Source organism: Apis laboriosa, unplaced genomic scaffold (genome assembly GCF_014066325.1).
Source record: "Apis laboriosa isolate Shangri-la unplaced genomic scaffold, ASM1406632v1 scaffold9_cov152, whole genome shotgun sequence".
Taxonomy (NCBI): domain Eukaryota; kingdom Metazoa; phylum Arthropoda; class Insecta; order Hymenoptera; family Apidae; genus Apis; species Apis laboriosa.
The window spans coordinates 4,264,534-4,287,465 of record NW_025224966.1 but is presented as its reverse complement, the minus strand read 5'-3'; the positions used below and the strand labels follow the sequence as shown (position 1 = coordinate 4,287,465).

Here is a 22,932-nt window from a genome sequence, read left to right as displayed (position 1 = left end):
ATAACGCGTCATAATTATAATTATTAATACTGTTTTAAAAATTATTTTAAGTAAGATTTGAACATCGAACCAAATACTTATAATTTAAATATTTTGCGTCCTTTTTGCATTTCACAGAGATAAAAAGAAGAAATTATTCCCTCCTTTTCCCCTCGAACCTTGTTTCATCATCGATCGACCAAGGTATCGAAACTTGATTTTCTCGATGAGGCTGCTTTTTCACGTCCCCTGTCTCCCCCTCCCCCATATAATCCCATCCATTGTGAATATCCCGATCACTCCGGTAAAAATGACAGCATCGAAACGATAACAATCGATCGGCTCGCTGTCACCGAAGAAGAATGCCGTCCGTTCCTCGAGCCGAGCGGAAACTCTTCATCGGATAACACTGCGGAGCAATTGACATAATGAATGCAATTTTATTTGAAGCACCATGGGACGGGAGCCCAGAAGTGAGTTGTTACCAGTCGCGAATGACTAACGGCTTCATAGCGGCTCGGCCAACAAGGGAACGAAAAGAAGAATAAATCCGTGGGACGAAGGCAAAGACGAAGGACGATCGCCGTTCGCATTATCGGCCTGTCGATGTTATTATTTACGACGTCGTTAACTTGGGCGAAAAGAGAAAAGAAGAAAAGAAAGAAAAGAAAGAAAGAATTCACCTCGTGCACGCATTAATCCGAGCAGCCAGACGTTCATCTTTATTCCCACCGATCCGGCCGGGTTAACCTCATAAATATGAATTAACGAAAATCGTGCCTTTTCTAAACGGACGTTTATCGATTTCACTTTCGAGAGATCGAAGGAGACGAGATTATCTCTGCGTTCCATCACTGTCCATCTTTTGCGAATAATTTTCGAAATTGAATAATTCCAAGCACGGTAACAATTTATACACGTCCATCGATGGATAGACAGATGTTTCTTTATACATTTGAAAACAATTCAATTCGACAAATATTTTACAAAAATTCCCAATACGCACTAATTTTATATGATAAATTCTCACAAATTTAAAAGCTTATTTCAATTTCAATATATATATATATATACATATATTCTCTGGTACAAAAGGGTTCGTTAAGGAAACCCTTCGATGCATACCAATTATTATCCAAATTATTCGCACAAATACGCGGGACAATCGTATTACGAGCCTATCCTCGATTTCGAGGCTCGCACGTAGCCTGAGCCTTCGTTGAATGGAACTAAACGCAAACGTTGGTTTGCGCAGGCGCGCGTTAACGTCGCGAAGAATAATCGCGCGACCCCTTCTTCCCCCCCCCCCCCCCACTCTTCATTATTGCCTCCACGATTCTCCGAAAGAATCGAGACGTCGCCGTGGCCCTCGTAGAAATTTTTCTATTGGGCCAACAAAGATTCCGTTTGTCCGGGAACACGTTCTCTCCTCGAAAAACATTTCCTTTGTGCCCCTTGTGCAACACGCGCGCCTATTATACATATATGTGTATACACACGGGCCGTACGAGAGAGTACACACCACGTACACGCGCTATACTATATATATATATATATTGTGCCGGTCAAGAACGCCAGAGTTCGATGAGATTTTCTTTCCTCTCGACTATTGGATAGGTCGGTTGGTTTTGTTTTCGTTTCGAAGAAGCGAGCAAGAATCCATCCATCCGTCCGTCCATCCAGTGTTCACGAATGGCGGCTTGAATGGTAAGTTCGTTAAGGGGGTAGGAGGATTGATATTCAGTCAGAGAGGGGGAGGAAATTGTTTTTAATATGAGGGATGAATATATATATATATAGTATATGTTCTGATGTCTGGTTCGCTGGATATGTTGATTTTGCGTAAACGGTGGACGTTGTAAGAGGAATGGTTTGTTATCATCGATCGACTTGGTTTTGGCCATTCGATTACTTCGAGGCTGCGCATGTCACGCATTAATTGAAATAATCGAGTATATGCACGGGATAATGAATTAGTTTTGGTTCGATGATTTCTTGTTCGTTTACTGATACGGGGGGTGAATAATATATTTTGATAAACTGATTGTTTAATTTCAGAAAATCGATCGCGATTTAATTTGTGAATATAAATGATCGAATATTAGGAGAGATATCGTTTTATTAAAATTTATAAAGATATAATGTTTCTTCAATTTGATTATAATTTATTAGAAATAAATTAGCGAGTATTAAAATAAATATCATTGAAATTATTTTGATTTTTCATGATGAAATTCGTTTAATTTATAATATATGTACTTGTGCGTGTGTAGATAGAGATGTATTGTACATTTTTTTAATTAATTCGACGTAACGAACGGCCAGGAATTAAATTTATTACGAGAAATCACGTTTAAATTCACGTTTCGGGTCAAGTTACGCGAAACAATTCCAGACTTTTGTTTTCTTTTTTTCGTTACGTCGTTAATATTCTCCGGTCTTCGTGTCTAGAATGTAATTAGTATGCTAAACGCGTGTTGTATGCTAAACACGCCTGCGCAACCTGAATAGTAAATTTTGAATTTAAAACATTCCGTATTATCCCTCTCTATTTCTAATAGTAAAATTACTTTAAGCCATTTAATACGATATAACCGAGAAACAAATCAATTAAGGATCAAATTTGAGCAAAAAATTTACATAACTTTTAAAAATTGGAAAAATGAAAGCTTTTAAGAAAAAAAAAACAAACTAATTGAATTAAAAGATCGATTCTTTACGATTTAATCTCAATCTTTCTATGCAATTCTTTTTTGAATCGAACTTCACACCATTTCATCTTCGACAACTGAACGCATTGATTACTCACGAAGAAGAGTGGGACGGCGAACGTGGAATTAACGGAGAAGAAACGGATGAATCGAGATGCAACAACGAAATCAAAGTTCGTCAAAGCAATCCATTAACAACGTCGAGGCCCTGACTTACTTTAAATCGTTTAAAGGCATTCGGTGATCGTTCCCAGACGATGACTGGAGAGGATATTCGGCACGAAAGTCCAAAGGGGTTTTTCAAGGGTTGGCCAGTGGCCCGGATAGAAGGGGTACCAGCTAGGCCTCCCCATTTGCAATGGACCCGAGTCGAGAGCAGGTCTAATATGCTTTAAACCACGGCCATCGAGAATAACCGTGGAAAAAGGGCTGGCCAGGAACGAGAGACGACGATGAGACTCGGCGACGAGGATCATGGCGACCACGTGGAAGAGAGCGAGGGAACGAGACAAAGGAGAGAGAGAGAGAGAGAAGAAGAAGAATGAAAATCGCGAATATTCATAATACGGGAGGAATAAGCTGACCCTGCAAACAGGTACTTTACTTGGCACCGGCGAGGATTCAGCAGGTATTAGCGGGGACGAAGGAAGATGGAGAAGGATGAGGATACGAAGGGAAGAGAGGAGCAAACGAGGAGAGGAAGGGAGAAGGAATCGGTGAACGAGAGGAAAGAAGGACGAAGAAAGGAAGGAGGGAAGGAAGGAAAGGAAAGGCAGAGACTAAGAGAAAGGGTTTTCCATCGGATGAAAGGGAAGAGAGAGAAGTTTCCCGACTGCCTCTTTCACCGTTCTCTGTGTTCATCGTGGATGGCCGCGACGCGGAAGGTATATTCCGACCTCTTCTTCACGGCCATATTTCTGGGAAACAAGATTGAGCGTTTATAGTCAATTAAGGAGCCGTGTAGGTAATGCGCTTTGCCGCTCGTCGAAAGTGAAAGGAGAAAGCGAGGGAGAAATGGAAAAGGAGAAGGAAAAATGAAGTGGCACCCGAGTGAAGATGGTTTGATAAAATGGAATGTCCTTGGGAATTCAATCTTGAGCTCACTTCGCATCCGAGGATCGGCGGATGATGGGTCTTCTCTCGGCGAGGAATATTTATATACATTTCCGTTTAACTGGTCTACTCTGAAGAGAAAAGAAATAAAGGAACGTTAACGAAATACCCTTTAAACGTATAAACGTTTGTTCGGTGCTTCGTTTCAATTCTACCGAACGTTGTCGATAACCCGAACGAAAGCGAGATCGTTGCTCATGGAAATGTTATTTCCACGTCGAAAATTCGTGGAATGGAAACGAATCTTCGATATATCGATGTAATGATGCAATAATATAATAACAATGAATGTCTATAAAAGTCAATTATATCAAAGTGGAAAGGGAATCGGTAATGATCTGTTCACGTTTTATTACGAGGGCGATATTTCCTCCCATACCGAAATCTACCACCACCACCATCCCAAGGCCTGTATATTCTCATTTCTCGTTACACAATAGCCTTCATTATGAATTGACGAGAATGCTGCCGCGCAAATCTATAACGGACTGTTTGTTTGGGTGAAATTGGAGGAAAACATTGCGGTCCAGCCTAGCGGAGCCGTGGGCGATCCGCGTCAGCCGAGGCTTTTTCACGTGGACAAGCCCCCTTTTTCGAAGCTTTTGCGACAAAAATTCATCCCCCTGAAGGGGTCGCCGGCTGGTGGACGGGTGAAACCAGCGCCAAAAAACCGCTACTTCGATTCGACGTATGTTTGGCGTGTCTGTCAACACGAATGGTGCGCGCCTTTTCGAACGTGCATTCTTTTGTACGGGTTTACGCTCGATAGTGCGAACATTTTTTTTTCCTTTCTTCTTTTTTTCTTTTTTTTTCTCTTTCTTTTTTTTTTTTTTTTTTTTTTAAATTCTCGCATTGTACGTCATTTCAAGAATTGTTTGCCCTCCATCCCCCCCGTTGGACAAAAAATTTTTCAGCTCGATTGAAATGTTGATGGAATTTTTTAAATGTGGAATTTTCATTGGAACGTGAACAATGCTTGTTTGACGCTCTGCCCGCAGTTTTGTTAGATTCTAATAGAACGCTGTGAGGTAAATGAAAACGAAGTGTGTTTCAAACGCTTTTTTTTTTTCTTTCTTTCTTTTTTGTCTTCTTGTAAATGCGATAACTTTGTACACACTATTAGCGAAAGTCGGAAGGATAGAAGTTTCGAATATTTAAAGCTGGTAATAATTTAAAGAATATTTTATATTTCATTCGTATTGATATCAAAAAGTATGAAACAATTCCACGTATTATTTGTCATTCTAGAAAGTATAAATCAATTTGATTTTAAAAACGAAAGAATCGAAATTATATAAACTCTTCAACCCTTGATCCAAATATCGACAAAGTCCATTAATAATCCGAAATATAAAAATGAAAAAGGACACAAGTACGCTTCGATTCCAGTTTTAATTAATCTCGAGATTCAGACTGTTGTACAAACATCGTGTTCTTCGAAAAGATCCCCTCCGCTCTCTTATTACGTCCTCTTCGAACTAAATGTAAATTTAGACGAATTATTAACGTGTATATAGACGCGAAATAAGTTTTCCAGGTATAATGTCAACGCGATGCGATGTCCACCGACAATAAACCCTGACACGGTTCGTTTCTTTTCATTTTAATTAGAATTTTCAAGAATTCCAACAAGATCCGCAACCAACCAGCGGTGGAGGAGTTACGCGATACTTTTGTTTGAGTTGTCCGACCGGTCTTATTGAGGAACTTAACGCAATAATACCGGAATGTTCTCTGTCGGACCCTTTTGAAACTTGGTTAAATCTTTGTACTGAAAAGCGGCATCCTTTTAACAATAGATCAGTTTCCACTCTTTTTCCCCTCACTCGAAACTATAATTGAAATAAGTTAGCTGCGAAACCGAATATTTTTCTTTTTTTAATCGCTAAAGAAAAATACGATGCACAATTTATGTTATAATTTTTAATCACGATTATAGTTCGATTAAAATTTATTTCGAGGATTTTCTTTTTATCTTCCTCTCGTCGTCTCTTCCATATCCCGATTTTGTATCCGTTTATATAAGATAAATTAATTTCGCTTGCCTTGGACGCATCGCACAATTTGTCGCGTTGTACATTTAATAATTACTAAGTTAATTTACACATTGTTCGTTTTCATTAGACGGACGGAATTAATGTTACGCCCTTTAATCGATACAAAATGACGTTATTAAAACCGATATTAATCCGATAATTGGTAATATTTGTCGTTATTAATCCGATAATTAAAATAAGAGATACGATATTTCATGAATTTATAATTACTTTAAGTATTAATAGAACGTGTTTTTTCCATGAATCGTAATATGTATCAAGCAATTTTAAGTAAATAACGTAAACACGCGTGCCACGCGTGGATAGGGGATGATCGATGCGATTTATTAATCCCTAATAATAATTAACGAATAGTTAAAACTTAAAATTTATGCACATTACACCCGCATCGACTCTCAATGAAGGTTCGAGCTAATGATCGGAAACCCGCGTTGCATTGTAACAGCGTAGAAACATCGAGAGGATTTATGAATCCTTTAAAAAAGACAGGATAATGAAGGAGCTTTTAATACTAGTTCACTATTCGAGCTGGTAGCTCTGAAAAGCGGAGGACGTTTCTTTCATCCTACGCTCCTCTCTCGACATATTTTTGTATTCACAACACCAACTGTCCTTACGAACGTTTCGAAGCCATTAAATAAAAAAAAAAAAAAAAAAAAACTTTTAAAAACTATCCACTGATAACACTAATCCTCCTGAATTTAATTTTTTGAAAACCAACATTTATATAACATAAACAAAAACTTTCTTTCGTAGATTGAAATTTGTATATTTTATAGGAAGAAAGGAATTATCGATGATAGAAACGTTTCTTTTTTCTGTAAAAGAAGAAGGGGGGAAAAAAAAGGAGATACGCTTAAGATCGATGTCCGTTTATCATTCAATTTTTTAACATCGAAGAAGGATTCTTCTTGTAGTGGCAATTTTTAATTCTCGATTTTTAATTCGAAAGATAAATCGAACGAGATTTTTTTCGTTGAGGAAACGCGACACAATTGATGACGCGCTCAACAACAAAAATGGGAGGGCGCAGCGCTAAATAAAACATCATAATCGATCACACAAGCAAAATACCTCTGCGGTGGGGAAAAAAAAAAAAATTAAAGAAAAACACAAAGAGGAGATTCCGACAGTGTTGGATGGGCCTTTAAATTTATGATCCGCGCGGCAAAGTACGATGATAGAAGACCAGTACTTAATGGTAACTCGCCAACTCGAACATTAGGGTGATCAAAAAATCTGTCTCTCCCCTCACTGTCTACACCTTCCTACTACCCGTGTACCGGTATCTCTCGTGGTATCGCCTCGTCCTCGTCCCGCCCACTTTCTAAAGAAGAGTGCTTTTCCTCAAAAGGTTTGTCGAAGACGAAAGAATCACAGGGCGAGCATTATTTGTCATTTCCTGGCGATGTAAAAATCCCAGAAACTCCTCGACACCCTCTCCCAAGCGGAATTTCGCGGGAGAAAACTTGATTTACGATCGAGGAGAAACACGCTTCTTCTCCACGCTCGTCCCCCTCCTCCTCCTTTCTCTCGGCGATCGTGAAATACTCGATATCCAAGGGGGAGGGGGTATCACGTGAAAAGGATCAAAACGATGGATTTTAAAAGTTCTTACCGGACGCTTTCAAAGGATATACTCATCCGATGTGATATAATTCGATCTCTTAATTTTTCTCATATTTCGAATATTTATTTATTAAGAATTATATTACGTATATATTTTCGATTTTTAATGCGTATACAGTGAATTTAATTTGATTCCAACGTTTCTTCAAGATTTTATTTTATATTCCACCAAATGTAAAGAAAAAAAGAATTTCAGATCAAATCTTTTATATTTCTATCTATTCGACCGTCCAATTTTCTTCTTTTTTTCTTCCCTTGAACAACCACCGACGTCCCAATATTTCTTTGTCCAATAAACGATTCCAGATACCGATGTCGGATCCCACCATCAGATCGTAAGAGTAATGAGGGATGAATCAGAAGATGGTCTCACGCTATTAGAGAACTCTGGAGAGACAAGTGGAACAGAATGACCCATGGGAGCACTCTCGTGCCGACTAAATCGGGACCATCCGCCGGATTATCAGAGATATACGAAGTTGAGCCGCTAACTTGTTCGCTCGAGTAATAAAGTAATCGAATAAAACTCTCAATTTAAACGATATAATACGTCGTACATATCTAACCTCGTTTCAAAATAATACATTATTATTATTATTATTATTAATATAATTTAAGCGAATAAAAATTAAAAAAATTTCTCTTTAAAGCTGAGTAATCGTATCGAGTGAACAATAAAAAATATTATCTCCTATTTGTAACACAAAGATATCTATCTACCTAATTAAAATATTTAAAAAATTTAAATATAAATTAAATAAATATTTTAAATAATTTAAAAATTATAATAAAATAAATACAGTTGCCGTATATACAATTTTGTGGTATGTGTATTTGCAGTAATGAATAAAATAAGAAAATTGTGAAATTTCTATTACACGTTTTTCCCCGAGGCTGAGGAATTTTACCTCGAACAAAGAGGTAGATCTAAGAGTTATCGTTAGGTGTCGAATCAATTGAAACGATCGGAGCGAAAACGAGAGACTGGTAGACATTTTCCAAGCGATGGGATCTTATAGAATTTGGGTCGAAAAAAAGTAACGAGAAATCTGTACTATCGATCCTCTCACATTTGTTGCCGGATCATTCACGATCTGACGTTTTTGGGTCGACTCTCTCCATTAAGTTATCGTCACACAATGCGAGTCGAGAGAAAGAAATCTTCGTATATCTGCGAATACGTAGTTGGCAAACGCGATTTAAATACGATTTAAATACGATTTATCCATTATCTCGGCCGCGCGTCTTCGTCTTTGACAATTTTCTCGAAGCCATTTGTGTGACTATCACGACGAACGATTCGACGCTATGGTTAAGAATAAAAATTCCAAAATTTAAATAATGCGAGTTGGCATTGTTCGACGACCTTTGTCATTGAATAACAATCGAAACGGGCCACACCTATGATAAATCTCGATATTTATCGTAGGCAGGAATCGTTACGCTATGGTGACTTTCGTTAATGTTCGATAAATACAGTTTATCCGTTCACGCGTAATTGTTTCTGTTGTTGTATTAGATCGCGCGATTAACATTGTAAAAATTATTTTACCACAATCGCGCGAAAATTTGATAAGAAATTATAATTATAATCATGGATAATGTTCATACAATTTATTTTCAATTTAATGAATCAACTGTATAAACGCAATTTAACCTGAATTTTGTATAAAAATTATTTTTTTTTTTAAACATAATACTCGGTATAATTTGAATATTTTATGTGTCTTTTTATCATGTATACTTTCTGCAGATTTTTATGTATATTTTTATGTAAATTTTTAAAATTTCGTTGATTTCTACTTCAAAATTGATAAAGAATTACACAATTTTGGAAATTATTTACGAAACGATCGACAATTCCGTATATTTTCGTAAAATTCTCTCGATCGATTCGTACGTGGAGCATCCTTTTTCAGATTAATATTGTCCCAACGAGTCGAACCCGAATTTCGAAGCATCGAGAAAAAAGAATCTAGAACTCGTGGCGTTAATCAAGAATGGGCCTTTTTACGAGGGGTTATGCCTTCGAAGGGCGAAGAGGAGGAGGGGGAGGGTGGGCTGGACTGGTGGATTCAGATACACGTCGATAAACGAAGGACGAAGGTGAAACGCCATCAGGGATGGAATGCCGGATGATAAAACGGGAAGGGATGATCGAGTGAGTGATCGATCCGAATAGAAAATGGAGGTTAGGGTATCTTCCGTTGCCTACAGCTAGATTAGATTGCCTACCCTCGATCGTCTTCGAAACTGGGGACAATATCCTTCCAGTTACAAGAAATCGTTTTTGTCAGTAGGTCTGGAGAGACTGCAACGAATCTCTAACAAATGTTCGAGGGAAAGAAAGAAAGAAAGAAAGAAAGAAAGAAAGAAAGAAAGAAAGAAAGAAAGAAAGAAAGGAAGAAAGGAAGAAAGAAAGGAAGAAAGAAAGAAAGAAAAAACGCGTTACAATGAGGATCGTGAAATGAAAATCGTCGATGGAATTAGGAAAATTGAAATTTCTTTAAAATAGACCAATAGTTGTGATAGATAGATTTTTTTTTTTTTTTTTTTAGATAGAATGAAACATTTGTTCTCTCGTAATTATCGAAATTAAAAAGTAAACTAGAAAGGAGGAGGGAGCGAAGGGAAATTGAGATACAGTAAGGTATATCGATCATCGAGATAATAAATATTATATTTGCGGACTGAGAATCCCCTTGGTAACTTGCTAACCTTAATTTCATCTTGTTGATAGAATTTCGCGTACCTGCCGTTTCCATTTCTACTGGGACTGATCAGGAAACGAGATATTCTGGGGTTATATACGGTAAATATGACGTTACCTTCTTAACTAGATTTCTGTGTACCTCGTACTATATATCTCGAGTAATTATTGATGAAAGATACTAAAAAAAAAAAAAAAAAAAAGAAAAAAGAAAAAAAGAAAAAGAGCTTAGCTTTACGAACCAAGCAAACTGATTCACATTTTTCAATCATCAATTAATTGTTACGCAATATCAAGCAACAAACTTGTGTACTTAATAATTCTACGATAACGAATTTTGAATTAATTTCAAACACAAAACGTTTCGAACGTTTTTTTAAAAATAATCCATCGCGCTTTTCCATTTTCTTCTTTTCTTCATCTTCACCTGACGTCTCTCTCAATCCTCAATTATTAATAAATTCCTTAATTCCAAAAAACAACGATCTCGAAACTCTTGGCCCCCGTAATAATTCAAATTTCATGCAGAACGATGTAGCAAACGTGCAACCACGCGCGGAGCGCCATTAATCTCGAGTCGCTAAATAAAAGTTGGACAAAAAGAGGAGCACCGTTGGCACAACATAATTCGTCAGGCCGGTGGTTGCAAGCAGCAGGTTTAGTCGCTATTTGATTTACACCGTAGCAGGTACACAGAGGAGGAGGAGGGCGATTAACTGCGTCTACTTTATGGCAGCTTAACAGCCAATCAGTATGCGAATTGCGGTTTACCATTGATTCATTAAGTCACGGGGTTGTCGGAAATTTGCATAATCGTTCGAAGGAGGAAGCTAGAGATCCAGCCTGGCGACTGCAACTGCAAACCTCCCTCCTCCCTTCCGCCATCACAGAGTTGAGGATCGCACCACGATTTCGCTACCAGTCACCCATCTTATGCTAATACACATACACGCTGCAATGGCTTTTGATAGCGACAATGCTAACTTCCTGTATAAACAGAGCGAATGGGATCAACTACGTGTACAGGAAGAAGTTGAGAACCTGGTTACTCGTTGCACGTGGTGAAAACGGGGCCAACTAGATAGGATCCACGCAGGTCTTTCTCATTCGAACTCGATTATTTCGATTGCCAGATTTTTGGATATGTTGTTAATTATCAGCTTTGCTCCGATTAAGCATCGTGCTGCGTTTAATTATGATTGAAAAAAAATTTCAGTTTCTCAATTTCAATGGAAAATTTTGTTTCACGTGCTTTTCAGAGATCGAAATTTTACCGTGGAAATCCGAATATTGCAGTGAATTCAATCACGTCTGTCGTAGTATTTGTATTTAATGGTAAAAAGTTTCTCGATTTTGATGGAAAATTTTGTAATATATTTTATTATATTATTGTATACATGTACAATTTTGCGTAGCGGTATATATTCGGTGTAAATTTTGTTTTTCCAGATTTCGAAATTTTACCGTGACAATTGTTTTATTATCACGATATTGTAATTACAATGAATATTAATGATCTTCATCGTTAGTAGCAAAAAATTTTAATTCCTTTCAATTTTATTGGAAAATTGGTAAGATTTTATATTTTCTACAATTCAAAATTTTGTTTCTATTATCACGTTACGTTATTATACTCTTTACACGTGACAGAAATCATCGTCAAGTCTCTTCCCAACAAATTCATTATTTATAATAAATTGAAAAATATTGAAATTATAAAAATTTGATGATAAAAATTTTAAATCTTTCAATTTCAATAAAAAATTGGCAGCATTTTAAATTTTTGAAAATTCAAAATTTCGTTTCGTAAGGATCTAAACGCGGTAGTTACCGCTTTGAAATATTAACTATACACGCTTTTTACGCTGTGCAAAGTTTAGCATGAAAGTTCGTGACGAAGGTACAGTTTGAATTAATAAAGGGTAAACTTATGATAGCTTTACGAGTGACGTGCTCCTAAAATTTTAGGGAGGTAGACGTCACGGTGATATATTTAGTGAAATTCATTTAGACGTATCCTTGAAAAATGCACAAACGCAAAATATTTTATGATTGAATGAGACATTTGCTTTAACTTACGAAATTTTAACAAACGAGTCTCGAAGCCTTGACGTATAATTAATTTAATTAATTAAAAATAATTAATCGATCGTGTCCAAAGGATTTATCAAGCAGCTACAGGCGTACGCTCACAATTTGTGGTTAAACATTTTAATGTACTTGATAAATAATAAAAAAAAAAAAAAAAGAAAAAAAATGGAAGAAAAACTTGGAAATATAATATAACTGCATAATCGCAATGCCAACGTTTAACAATTTAATCTTTCGAAGATAAATTAGATAGAAATTCCGTGAAAATTTTATTTTCAATCCGGTTTCAATAATTTTTATCATCTATGCTCGAAATAACAAATTTGCACTGCGCGTGAAATATACAGTGGACCAATTTTTTTCAATCTCTCATTTATTCTTCCATCCGTCATAGATGGAATAACGTATCTCCATGAAATATATATTCGATCGTTCTTTTTTTCTTTTTTTTTTTTTTTATATAACACGGTATCCTGTACAATTCGATTTGCATCATTTCATACATTTATCGGTAAATTTCAATTTCTATTGGAAACGCATAATACGTTGATTATACCAAATTAATGTAAATGGATGTAAATTATACCATATCGGAACGATATTTCTAATTAATGATCCAATATAGCGTATAATTTCGTTCTTATAAATTTCGAGAAGTCGATAATTTCGACGTAAAAATTGATTTTCAATCAAAAATAAAGAAGGGAGATAAGAAAAGGCTGTCTGTCTGATTTTTACCCTCATTTTTTTTTTTTTTTTTTTTTTTTTTTCCATTTCTTTATCATCGATTTTCAACGGAACGGAATTTTCATTCGAACATTCGATACCGATTCGAGCGAGCTATCGTCACGGAAATTTGCCGATTTGATAATAACCGATTGTAAGCGAACAACGTTCATTCAGGGGATAGTAATCGTTCGAGGGTTCGAAAAAAAATAAAAAAAAAAAAAAAGGAAAGAAAGAAAAGAAAAAAAAAAAATCAACGCGTGTTTTGCGCATCGTTGCGAAAAGCTTCGCGATTGTTTCGCGCCAAATTGGAAAATGTTTGCGCGAAATTGAGCCGATGGAGAAGCGACCCGTTAACTGGTTCATAATGAATATTTGAACTGGCATGACAATTAACTTGTTGGATAATATAATGGGCAAAGGGAGGCGAAATGCGGAGGTTGCGCTCCGTGGCAATGATTTCACGTGGGTTCGATGGGTTTTGTTTGGTGCATTTCCACGATGAAAAATATTCCTCCCTCCATCCCCCCTCCCCCATCGAAATGAAATGAAAATTCGCGCCACGGTTTCTGCCTCTGTACCCATTTTATATCGCGAGAGAGAAAGAGAGGAAGAGAGAGAGAGAGAGAGAAAGAGATAAAACAAGAAGCAACGGAATCGGGAATGATTACAATTTTTGTCAATTTTTTTAAAAAATAAAATTTTTAATATAAAATTATTAATATATATATTGATATTAAAAATATAGATATTAAAATTCCTGATAAACCATAAGTTGAAAAAGAATGTAGAAAGAAAAAAAGAAAGATAAAAAGATAAATTCTGAATTTAAAAAATTTCAAATTTCATGAATCTAAAAAAAAGAAAAAAAAAAAAAAAGAAGATTTTTCGATCCATATCTGTACTTTATATTCTATATACCGATATTTCGTCACAATAGAATGAAACGAAAGAGAAAGAGGGGAAAAAAAGAGAGAGAGAGAGAGAAAGGGAACAAAGAAGGAATGGAACAGAGGAAAAAACACGCATGGATAATCCGTGACAAGTTACACGAGATGTTTTGCATGATCCGGTAATCCGTGACGAACGAAAGAGAAGTGAACAAGAGAAGGAAAGTATATAAACGGTGGCTGTTTATCGAAACGTCACGTGCAGGCAGCCTATCAAAAGCAGAATCGCTCTCGGGAACCTCCTCGTTCCCTCATTTCCACGCACGCTTCATTTCTCCATACAAACGTTTGTTTATAGTTAATATCGAAAGCTGGTGGAAACGTATTTCTCTACCTCCTTTTATCATTTTCGTCGATATTGTGAGACACCAAGACTTTCACTCCCAAGGACTCGAGAACTTCGTTCGCTTCAAGCTTGGATGATAATACTTCTGCTTCTGCATTATTCCACGTGCACTTGTTTCGTGACAAGTGGTATTCTCAAACCAGTGTCGATCTTCGTGGTGAAATCATCGATGTTACATTTGGATTCAATGGACAATTTTTAAATTGTCAATCGTGATCCTCTTAACTTAATTGCTATAATAAAATTTTGTTAACTTTTTTTAAATTTTTCTCACGTGGAGAGAGAGAGAGAGAGAGAGAGAGAGAGAAAGAGGAGGATCGTAAGATGTTTGAATTAATTAAAAAAAGGGAGGATGATAAATGAAGAAAATGATTTGAGAAATAATTCTATTCTATGATAATTTTTAAAGTTTCTCCTAAGTATACGTGGATAAAATTGTTGCAGGCTGTTTAAATATTACAAAAGGGGATGACAAATCAAAAAATATTGGAAAACATTATTCAATGATAATATGTATATATTATTTATGACGTATTTCGAGGAAGAGAAACGAATCTTCGATGATTCGGGGTGCAGATAGCCGAAAATTTCAGGTCGAGTGGTGTCGGATACTCTGACACGTAGATACTGGATACACGTAGGAAACTGGTTGCCCACAACGATGACTTCGCTTATTCGATGTTCGATTCGGGATGAGTCACGTTCGTGACGTAAATCGTGGATTAGGTAACCTAATTATACCTTATTAAACATCTTTAATTTAGATTTTTAATTAAATAATGAAACTGGAGAAAGAAATTCCTTTTAAATTGTTCAATATCGTTAAACATTTTTCAAGGGATTATGAGATTTAACGATTAATTCATCGATATTAATAATACATTCATCGATATCATTTTTGTCAGAAATTCTGTATTTAAATAATATCATATATATATATATATATTATTTGCCTCTTTTATTTCAGCATCGATTATATTCTCATATTTCCAATGGCAAACATTTGTATAATTTTTTATTCTTTTTCAGGAACATTTCATGCACGTTGGTTTTCCGTATCGTTGTTCCGTCTCTGCGATATTAAATTTTTGTATTGTTCCGTATCTGGCAATAGAATCAAGCCGATGCTCTTTTAATATCCGTTCCATATTTATTGAAATTTTTAATATTGAGATTAACTTTCAAACTTCGAACAATTATATACAATTCGTCGATTCCAGATGGAAAATAGTTTTTCAGCAGATCTTGAAGAAATCAAAATTTAAAAAATATACATATATATATATGAAGAATGTATACGAGCATCGCAAAAAAGAATCATTTAAGCACAGCCATTGTTTCGTACCTTGTCCGTTTCCAAAAAAAGATGTTGTTTCTTCCTAATTTTTTTTTTCTTTTTTTTTTTTTTTTTTATTCCTTCTCCGGAGCAATCTACTTGTTTCACAGGCCAATGGTTACGAAACCAATCAGTGTAACCCGCTCGAATGGAAGGCTCGGCAGGTGCACAAAGAGCTGGTGCGCGAAAAACGAGCAAAATATTACGCGAATTCCGAAAACGCGGACAAAAAATGCCTTTGGATTTGCGTTATTTTCCGTGAAAACGTATTTTTACCAAACCTACGCGAACGATCTACACGTTTCATTCAAGATTTATTTCGATTCCAATTTCGATTTCCTTCGACACACGACTCACATTTCTTCCGAATTTCGCAGCGAATAGATGATACTTGATATTCCTTATAGCGTTTTCAAATTTAGTTTGGCTTCATACCGTATATTGACTATCCATGTTTGCAAGATGTGTTTTTGACATGTAGAAACGAGGATCGACCAAAATTGGAATTCGGTATTCTCGAATTCTCACTCAAAATTGTTCTCTTATCCATTTCTTTGCTTCTCATTACTCACAAAATTTGATAAATTAGATAAATTTTTCAAAAATTAAATTCATCATATTTGGTCGTAAATACAATTATGGAAGATTATTGGCCACGTAACATTTTCTTGAGCCACGATCCTCGCAAGAGAAAGCAAAGATAAAAATATTCCATTCCAAATAAAATAATCACAAAATGTTTCGAGTTTTTAAAATATTGTTTTAAATATCTACAAAATCCTCTCCTCGTTGATCGCAATATACCATCACACAAAAATAACATTTTCCTCAAATCTCAGATGAAGAACGGATTTATATCTTCATATTTTCCGAATTTTTTAAAATTAAATTCTCCATAAATGATTACACGTCACGATAAACTATCGATTAAGATATCGTCGCGAAATAATATTTTCCTAAATAATATTTTCACGATAGAAAAGATACAACATTAGAAAGTATCCGACGACGGTGGACCAAGGTAGGGTGAATGGCCTAACGCGAATGAAATGGATTCGTCAGATAATAAAGCGCGATTGTTCCGGGATAGTCGTCGACTTAATTGATCGATCACCCGAAAGGAAATCGCCCTTTCCACCGCGTGCCTCGTGGCCCTGAATAATTTAACGAAAACCTTTATCGGTCCCCTGAATTTTCCTCGGGATGGGTGGGAAACGAGACCAGTCCAGGAATGTGATTCCGTAGGCAGGACCTTGGAAGGAGATTGAACGAGAGCCCGGTTGCATAGCGCAAATTGATGTCCTGACTTGGTTCTTGCATATTCGGCAAAATTGGCGGAGCTATTACGTACGATTAAACTGCCCCGTTAATTGCGATTTTTCCCTCCCTCCTAGAATTTGATTAAGGAGCCACCGATTTTATGGATTTCGCCGGTAATTTCGTTGGAAATTTTTGTGCTTTGGAATTAAATCGTTCGACTGGTCTGCTGTGCGCACTCCTCTTTCTGCACTTTTATTTTTTCTGAACATTTATTTGATTGTAATAATCGTTTAAAGGAAAAAAAAATATATATATGTAAATCGAATTGATGAATTTTATGTATATAAAAATATATAAAAAGAAATTTCGACAATCTGTTAAATCAATTTTAATTCAATTTTAATCAAGTAAACGAATTATACCTTATTATTATACAACAATCTTTATACGTGATATTTTTAATTTCGCAAGAAAATGGAAGATAAATTAAATTTCTTCTTTCGTTAATAAATACATTCAACGCTTCATCATCCTTTTTTTGTAATAATATATTTTTTATTAATTTCTAAAAATTTCCAAACTTTTTTCTTGAGAAAGTTAAATGCGAATTACATTCACAGAGGAAGGAAACGAAAGGAAAAAAAAAACAAGATTCTTTAACATAAATTCAATTTCGTATTGCACGATTAATTCACCTGCACAGACATCAAAGATCGAAAATCCTCAAGGTTCACAAACTAGGCTTTGAATTTCGATCGAAGTCGGTCGCATCGAGCTACAACACGAGGAACGGTTGGCTGCTAGGAGAAAGTGCATTAATTGCATCGATCTTTCTTTCGAAAGCGAGTTTTACGATCGATCGCAAGGATATCGAGTTGGATAGGTTTCGTCTCGCTTGGAAAATGCCGCGACTTTTTCACCAATGTGTACACATATATACATACATATATATATATTGTATGTACATATGGAAGGGTTTATGACATCGTGGTGTAATATCGGGCGATATTTCCGTCACGTAAATTCGTAACGGCCGCTTCGATGGAGAGAATTCGATTGGAAAACGATGACCCAGAGTTGAAATGCGAATTCACGAATTCGAGAAGCTGGAACACCGATCGTACGCTTTTAAAATGGTATGATATTCTGCACATGGAAGATCAAGTATATACCTGCAAATTTCTTACAGTTTTGTATTATTAGATATTAGATCGAATTAGTTATTCGTTTAACTTCGATAATTACGATCATCAGATTCGTATTAAAGTTGCTTGGATAAAGATTCCAAGTATTATGCACATGATAGAAATCACGCGTAAATAAATATAAATTGGAGGATTCAAAAATTTGTAAATCTTATATTTCGTTCATATTTTCAATTCAAGCTACTCGATTCCCTATTAAAATAATAATACTCGATTGATTAAAACGAATTCTCCTTAAACCTAATCTTCTAAATAAAAATTCACGAGAAATAATATATATATATATATATTTGAATAGAATATTTGTGAGAATGATTTGTAATAAGGTTTGTAATAAGATAAAGAATTAATTCGAATTAAAAAACTTTTTAAACTGCTTAGTACACGCAGAGGCAGAAATGCATCATTTGGAAGAAACTCCTTTAACGCGTTAAAAGTCAGTTTAACGAGCTTCAGTTGTGATGTTCGCAAAATCTTCGCAAGTTATTCAACGAGATTATCCAACGTGTTGATGATCTTGGAGTGGTAACGACGCAATTTGTCCCTCCCTCGTCTCCGCTCGTAAGTATTAATTGAAACACTCGATTAAAACGCTAACTGCGTAACCCTGTTTTTGAAACTCGCTCACACCCCTCCTCCCCCCTTTGAAAATCTCGCTCGAGCTCGAGCGGAGAGAAGCTATATGCTAATGATAGACCCAGATTTCCGAATTAACGAGGCTGCCACGGGGGAAGCTTAAAATGGGAATTTATGACGAAGCAATATTCCGAGGCAAGCAAGTTTCTCCACCAACGAAAAACTTTCTTCCCAAACTTCCACCTTCTGTAAGTGAAACTTGAAACCTGCATAATTGACATGAAATTTTCTGGGAGGAGGCGAAAATTTTCACCAGTGTCTGGAGACGGCCGATCTTTCCGTTTCCTGAAACAGTATAATTCTAACGGAACGATGGACATCGACCGATGGATGACGTGCGCATATCGACGTCTCGCGTTACAAGAAATTTCAAAGCCGCTCCTTGACACCGTTTTCGTTCGTTCGTTCGTTCGTTGAATTGCGGCGTAGCGTGCAAGTTTTAATATCGATGTGCTTGAAATGAATACGGAAGAGCGAGAGAGAGAGAGAATTATTTTCCAAGAATAGTGAGGCGATATTTAAAAAATTCTTGGTAAAACTATTTTTGGAAAAATTTAAATTTTCAAACTAATCGTTTCCTTTTTTTATAGAAAGTTTCGTATAAGTTCATCCCCTTTAAGATCGGTCACGTATCGCTCGATAAATATTGTATATATTTTTAATTCGGTTTGTGATCAATTTTGGACGGAAATCCAAATGCTATTCGAAACATATCTAATTCGTTTTTATTCGATTATAAATGTCTCCGCGATATATAATGGAGAATTTAATTCAATAGTGGCTCGATAAAATTGGACCGTTGGCAAAATCGTGCCGTATATATCACCCCGGACATCGAACACAATTGAATATAACCTGACAGAAATGCTATTTATATAGATTCCTCAATCGAGCTTATTGATTGATGGAAATAAAATAAAAGCCGTTCAATTTTACTCTCAATTTTACCTTACATCCAATTTCTTTTTTCCCAAATAAATACGTTAAATTTATTTTACTTTATCACGTATTATCACTTTACCAGAAACGAGATAAAATAATCTATTTACAAAACTAAACGTTGAGTCGTTCTCGGAATCAATCGTCATCCCCTCCCCTCTCTTTTTATTCATAAATTTTTATCGATAGTCGCACGCACGTGCATAGACAGTCTCTCTCTCTCTCTCTCTCGTGTCAATTAACTCTCACGTTGCCGGAAAAACGTTTCATCCCCTCCTCTCCCTTACCTGCCCAATTTACTAAAAGCGATGAATTTTTACCATACGCGGTTATTTACGCGGTTATTTACAAAATGCGAGCACACGTACGGTTTTTTCGTCGAAAATCGTGGAGAGAAAGAGAGAGAGAGAGAGAGAGAGAGTCGATCGATTCATTCGTTGACCGATCATCGGGCGAAAGTAATGAATTTTTATCGAGCCTCTCCCCTGTTTGACGGGCAGGGGGGGAGTGGTGTCGAGAGATGCGGCCTTTTTCATCATCGTGGAATCATTAGCGGCGATTCACCAAGGCCGATGCATTTTTTTCACGTGACGTAACCGGTTTGCAAAAGACGGGGAGAACGGTCGTCGCGGTTTAAAACGGAGCCGCGACCAAACGATTCATCCCCCACTTTTCGCTCGGCGATACTTTTATTTTTAATCGGGTTATTCAAACTAATTAATTCTCTCGGCCTCTCGGCCTGTTGATGCCTGTTGATGACACAGAGGAATCAAACGGGGGAGAAAATAAATAAATAAATAAATAAATAAATAAATGAATAAAAAGATTCGTTGACGTGGCGAGTAGAAAAGTCGGTAATTTATGGACCGCGTGAATGTTCGTGGTGCGTAAAACATCTTTTTTTTTTTTTTTTTTTAATCCGCTCAACCGTCCTCTTGAATTTTTCAAAAACCGAGCTGATCGAAACCGATTGATTGGCTTCGTTGTTCGTGGTCACGCGTGTGTCGAGTATGTTCCCAATATTTATTTTTTTTTCTATGCGAAATAATTTCTTCTTTTTGATTTCGTTTTTTTTTTTTGAAAAGTGCCGTGTACATTAGGCATGGCAAAAGTGTGCAAAAGCACTGAGCGGAGAGTTTAATTTAATCGTGAAATGGTAATCAACGATAATACTCTCAAATTGGAGAGTGAAAACGTGTTTAAGTGTTTTCGAGTCGCTGATGACTATGTTACAGTTTCAAAAATATTGGGGGAATTCGACTCTGTCGATTAACTAATTAATTAACAAACTCGCGATTGCTTCTTTCCCCTATCATTGCATGCCAACATTTTTGCGATTCACTGTATTATGAAAACTTCAATAAGTTAAACACACTTTGTATATCCCTATATCGATAAATCACCTCTCTCTATACGTGTCCAAATTCTTATCCAAAACACCACGTCGTCCAATAATCTTGTCCCCCTTCCACCCTCTCGAAAAAAGAAAAAAAAAAAGAAAAAAAAAAAAAACATTCGAGACAATACCTTACCTCGTGTTCGCTTACCCTTGCAGTAAACACTCCACCTCTCACACTGACATCACGCGCGGAACTTCACTTTCGCGAAACTCGCGGAAAAATCCGTGGGAAAAAGGTGGGAAACGCACCCTAATCGCGAACCGTGATACGCGAATGACTCGCCGGACGCGACTGACAGTACCGTGTTGTTCCACGTGGGCTCCAACCACCCCGTGAGACCTACACAGTCACGTGACAGATGGTGGACACGAATGTGAGGCACACCGACGGGCAGGGGAAGGGTGGGGGCTGCGATCATGCGCAGTGCCCGCTTCCTCAGATTCGAATTTTCACTTCTTCTTCCCTCCTTCTTTTCCTCCTTTTAAATGCGTAATTAGCGGCATTTCGCGGCCACGTCGCCCGATAATCGGTTATGGAATGCAATCGCCTATCTGGTTGACGCTTGTACCGCTTCCGTTTCCAACCGATATTCCTTCTTCTCCGATGAAAAGGACGTGGTTCGATCGGCTTACGATCATCGAGAAAGGGTGGATTTAGTTTTCCACGTTGCTTTGCGTGTATCGATTAGCTATTTGATAGTTCGTATCGTGGTTGATTATTGGATTTTGGAATTGTAAATTATACAATTATACAAATTATATATATATATATTTTTTAAATTTTAGAAAATAAGTCGATAAAATTCTTGTACACTTCACAAAACGTGACGGATTTGATAGAAAAGAACATTTTATCGTTTCATATTATTATATTGTTGTGAATTACAATCTTCTTCTTTTTTTTTTTTTTCAATAGTATATAACGAGGTCTGGCGGTGACAGTTCCGAAATGAAATATCGAACAATGAAAAATGTTGCACAGATATACATCAATGTATAAATACATCCAACCTGATAAATCAGATTTTTGAAAAATGGGGGAAACACGAGCATTGTTCGTATACCAACGTTCAATTCGGTTTTTAAAACTAGCAGAAATTAACTACACGACGATGAACGGCAATATTATATTGTTGTCACATCATAGAGAGACATTAATTTGCTTCTCAACAATTGATTACGCTGCTAATTAACTCGTTTCTTCTACTCTCGATGTGCTCGAAGGTATTTCCATCTGATACAATCGTGGTTGATAACGATCGTGAAAAGGGAAACTACGAAGGAACGACGTCAGAAACGGAATCGATCGGCTTAATCAGGAAATTAATCTCCTGTTCCCAGCCTGTTCCTAAACTGTTCCACGGTTTGACGCATTTTCGTTAGCCGCAAATTACTCGAACAACCTCGACATTCGATGCTGGCCCACCAGAAACACTCGAACGCGAACCAGACCGGCCGTGATTTATGCTCAACGAAGATAATAAAATTCTAATTAAGCCCGAATATTGTACCGTTTCCACGGTAATTCGATTAATTAGAATCGATTCTCGTGTATATCTTGTCCCAGGTATATTCGATAATACCTGTCCTCCATTTTCTCCCGAGCTGTGCGCGAAAGTAATCTCCAGTCGGTATGTTGTCAATTATGGAAATTTATAACGTACTGGTAAATAATAACGGTTCGATAATGCGAGACGATAGAAAGCAATGATTCATGGAAGATATATAACGTATCTGTGGATATTTTGTTTCGCGGGAACGGAACATTTATAGATTAAAAAAAATTTCACTCTCAACGCTGGACGCAACAAATATGTATGTATGTATGTATGTATGAGGCAACGG

The 22,932-nt window shown here is 36.5% G+C and overlaps 1 protein-coding gene across 5 annotated transcripts in view; it reads right to left on the bottom strand.

The window, feature by feature from the left end:
* The window catches only part of LOC122720047 (tensin-1-like), a 253,105-nt gene that overhangs the window by 127,237 nt on the left and 102,936 nt on the right, over window positions 1-22,932 (bottom strand). Inside the window, exon 1 of one of the 5 annotated variants that reach the window (XM_043946472.1) lies at window positions 21,221-21,346. The exons of 3 other annotated variants lie outside the window; for them this stretch is intronic. The gene's annotated coding sequence lies outside the window, so the exon portion shown is untranslated. Of the gene's footprint in view, window positions 1-21,220; window positions 21,347-22,932 lie in introns of those variants that run through there. One more of the 5 variants, XM_043946473.1, reaches the window with a different exon arrangement.